Genomic DNA, 4,797 nt, shown 5'->3' with positions numbered 1-4,797 from the left:
AAAGCAATGAATTAATGTTAAATCAGGTGAGTTAATAAAAATACGCAACTGTGTTATATTTCTGAAGTGTGTACCTTACTCCATGTGCAGTTTCAATTCCTATAAATTGGCTAAAAAGAAGGTAAGATCGTAGAAATAAATTATTTCTGTGGGACAGCATTTCCACAAGAGAAAATGAAATAACATTTGTTGTTTGAATTAGTGCTTTTTGGAATTAGCTTTGATGTACATTTGTTCTATTTGGATAACAGGGGAAGAAAGATATAAATATGTCAACATTTCCAAAAGTTACTCTAATCATACCAGCACTGCAGGTAAATTTCACATTGTTTCAGTTCACAGTATGTGTTAAAATTTATGATTCATAAAAATAAACTTTTAGTGACCATTGTGATAAAATTCCTTGGGTTCTTCTCACTGCCAGCTTTTGCGACCTAAATAATTGTGCCTAATGTTAAAAATGAAATGATTGTGCCACCATATATAGATTTTACAATCTACAGAATAAATACATGGACTGAGTATATATTCTTCATGTTAAAACTGTTAAATACTTTCAGCTGCAAGAAAATAATATTTGCCACCCAATCGGACAATTTAAATTAAACAAAATGCTATTGAAATAACAAATTACATCACAGCAGTCAAAAGAAGATCCATTGATTAGTACTCATTGACTAAAATCCAGTTGTAGCTGGTGTAACATAAAGTTACTTCTGTGGGAGATTGCAGGGTGTTATGCCCAGGGAGGCCAAAATGCACAATTTCATTGCATAATTCACAGACTGACTAGTTATAATATTTGCTTTGTGAATATGACTTCCACATTAGTATCACTACTGCTTGAGCAGCTTGGAATTATGCAAGGGTAGCACCACAATGGATCTTCAGCCAGTGTACTGTATTTCAAAATACCTTTAAGGAAATATAGATTTCCCCCTTACATAATCATGTCTTCAAAAATGACAGATGAGAAACAAGAGAAAAAGATAAAGGATATCTTTTAACTCATTGTGTTTTATAAAATCTTGCCCATTTATTTCTGAACATGTGATCTTCAGAAACATGTAGGTGAGCCCTCATTGTACTACTGTATATGGCTTACATATTGTTTCCTCACTGTCCCCACCTTTCAATATTTTTAAAAAATACAGCTATGTCCACTCATGTGTTGGCACAGCAGGCTTACAAATCAAAAAGGACAATTATAGACATACTGTTTATCCCTCAGGTTCTTATGCTACAAAGCCAAATTAGAGTTATGTCTACGAAGCAGATTCAGATAACGTCCCCACCTCTCATTCAATCTTTTTAAGGATATGTAAGCTGTGATTGCTGACCAGGACTCATCATCAGTGTGTTATGAGAACCTTCGCATACACCGGCTGAAATACAGTAGTAAATCACAAATAGAGTAGGCCCATTGAATCAGTGAGGATTTAGTGAGTCAGCTCTCGCATAAGTGCCACCAAAGCCAGCCAGTGGCTCCTCTACAGCCCCAGCCTCCATTCCATGTAGTGAATTCCTTGAACTGGATTTTTACCTCAGTGGTATTGATGAGGCAATATCCTTCGCTGCAACTCAGAGAAGCAGGCCACTTTCAGGGTTGCAGGAGAGGCTGGTTAACACGCAAAGCTGTTTGCATCAACAGAGGAATGGCCAAAAGCTCAGGAGAAATGGCCAAGGGTCTGTTGCTGTTGCCTCCCCTCAGCCCCTGCCCTCTGAGGCAACTGCTTAACTTTGTTATGCCTCATAGTGAGGCCAACTCTGCATAGGCCCCAACCATCACCTGTTGACAGAGCCATCTTGAAAAATACACCCATTTGATCGGTGTGTAAATCCCTGTATAGACATAATTTCAATGTTCTGGTAGGGGAGATCACCCCCATCATGGCTTTCTCCTGTCAAATGTCTATACTGAGCTTCCCTGGTGGATATCAGAGGCGAACCTTCATGTCTCCCAGTGTGTTTGCTTGCTCTCAATTTTCACTCATTTGAAAAATATGTTACACACCATGAGGCCCCCATCAAAAGATAACCTTGAAGGAACCACCTCAGAGAATGAAGAAGACCCTACTAATTGCCCCCCATGCAGGATGATTGCCCCCTCTCCTATGTTTTTTTCCTCAAGATATGTTTCTTGTATGTAGTGTTTTGCTTTCTGACCTTTCAATGCTTTCATGGGAATAGAAATATATATATATTTGTGCTTAAGCTGTTGCCTCGAGTTGGCTGGTGTTGGGGGAAGGGCAACCAGTATCAATGGCTTTTCCCACCATAAAAATACAGAAAAAGAAGGGTTTAAATTTTTTAAAGTAGGAGTGAAAGCTCAGGCTAAGTCTCGGATATATCTTGCTTTCCTTGCTTCTGACTTTCCACCTTGAGATGTATTTCCTCTCCTGAGATGCCCTGAAAAGGAGACTAAAACCCAGAGACTTCAGATCAAATCTTGGGACTTGGAAACCCCAAGAGCAAAGTATAAGAAAGAGATTATGCATTACTATGTACAATGTGACAGGGTTAGATTTTATAAAGAATCTAGTGTAACTTACTTCATGAAAAACATCCTTCTGACCTCACACATCCTACTAGAACAGAGCAGGAAAAATAATGATATATTACGTAGATTTGCTGCTAGTTATTACCTACTTCTTTTGAGTCACAAAGTGCTCACATATAATGTTTGCTCCATAAATCAGACACATACCTTCAGCCTCCCCTTGTCCATATGCAAGTCTGACTTGGGTTTAAACAAACATTTAGTGTTCTAACCCTGGAAATTGTGTTCACATTGTAATGCTGAGGGCAAAATTATTGCTGTTGCAGGCAGAGCTGAGGAGAAAAAGAACCCAAACGGACATCCAGAGAAAGACAAATGTATTTGGGATAGTGGGACAATCCCCAGGGGCAGATCGAATCCCACCTGCTTTTTGTACACAAACAGGAAGACTGTAGGGGTGAGGCTATGGGGAAAGACTGGAATCTATGGGGTGGTATATGGTAGAACAGGAATATAGGCTACCAATGCTTACACTTGGGCTTTTTACAAGAGGACACTGCAAAATGTATTTTAAAAGCTTCTGAAAGGCTCCTAGAAAGCCTGAGAGAGTTAAAATGTTTGACTGGTGCGGAAAAGAAGACAAAGTAGGAGCCAGGCAAGTCTCTCTGGAGAAGGCATTCTTATGTTTTAAGGAGTCCAAAATCCAGGCATGGAGGTTCTAGCCCTCTTTAGTAACTGTTAATTCAGAGGTATACAGCTCTTAAAGACTAGAGATGGTATATAATTGTGAATTGTAGCAGACACTAGAGTTATCCTCCAAGCTATCTAGATGGCAGGAAGGACACAGTGCTGGCAGTTCATGAACAGAATCCCATGAATGTGAAAATGGATAGTAGCAAGTAGAAAATAGCATGGCCTGTCCCACTTTGTTTAAGCCCCTCAGCCTGAGATTTATCTTGTTTTCCTTGACAAACCCAAGAAAGAAACAAAAATCTTGATGCAGAAGCTCAGCAAACCTGTCCTGCTTCATGTAGCCTGCCTTCATTAACAATCAGCAATCACTGTCATTCCTCAGTTCTACAATAGGAGGCACAATTGGAAGTCCCTAGTGCAATGGTTCCCAACCGCAGGTCCCCAGCTGTTCTCGGACTAAAACTCCCAGAAGTCTTCACCACTAGCTGTGCTGGCCTGGATTTCTGGGAGTTCTAGGGGGACTCAAGGTTGGGAAGCACTGCTAGTTATTCAGTCATAGGGAATAGAAGAGAGCAGTATGAATAAAAATCCCAAATTCTCTGATTTGGGGGTCCTGATTGGTTCACAACTGTGCTAAATGAAGTGTGCTAGAGTGACACTGAAACTTAATCAGAGTCAGGAATAGCTGCAGGAATTATAGTGAGAATTGATAAAGCAATCCATCTCTTAAGTCAGTGGTTCTTAACGTGGGCGATAATGCCCCCCAGGGGGCGATTTCATTTTTCAGGGGGGCGGTAGAACGAAAAGGGGCGGCGTGGGGGCGCTGGAGCAGAAGGGGGGCGGTAGGGGGGCACTGGAGCAAGCCAAACCTGCTAAGATGGCTGCAGCCTTTTTACAGTGCGCATGAATATATATTTGCCTCCAATCTTAATTTAGTTTCAGAGTTTTTGTCTTGAAATTTTTAGTTCCTGTATTGTGGTTTGTTCTTATGCCCTTTTTATATTTCTTTTTGCGTCTTAAAATTGGCTTGCAACTAAATCATTAAATGTTACTTTTTGGGGGCATTTCAGTTTCTTGGAATTGAATTTTGTTTTCAGGGGTCATTGGATTTAAGTGTCATAAATAAATAAATAAATAAATAAATAAATAAATAAATAAATAAATAAATAAATAAATAAATAAATAAGAAAGAAAGAAAGAAAGAAAGAAAGAAAGAAAGAAAGAAAGAAAGAAAGAAAGAAAGAAAGAAAGAAAGATATCATCACCGCAGGGAGGGGCGCGATGATAACTTCCTCAATGGCTCAAGGGGGCGTTTCTTTCAAAAAAGTTAAGAACCACTGTCTTAAGTGACAAGGTCCAAAAGATGGTAGTATTTTATTCTATATGTATTTGGAACAGGAAAACCAAACAGAGCTCTCAATAAACAGTGTGCAAGTAAGACCATACTTCCTTTTTAAAAGGCATAGAGGTTCATGCATCAGTTTGACACACTATGTGACCATTGAGAGGCTAGACTATATTCATATTTGGGGACTTTTGTCAACTTATACCATAACAGCAAACATATTCACTTGACTTCTACCTATATCCTTCTTCGAAGAATG

Source organism: Pogona vitticeps, chromosome 5 (assembly GCF_051106095.1).
Source record: "Pogona vitticeps strain Pit_001003342236 chromosome 5, PviZW2.1, whole genome shotgun sequence".
Taxonomy (NCBI): Eukaryota; Metazoa; Chordata; class Lepidosauria; order Squamata; family Agamidae; genus Pogona; species Pogona vitticeps.
Note: the sequence above shows the minus strand (reverse complement) of the source record.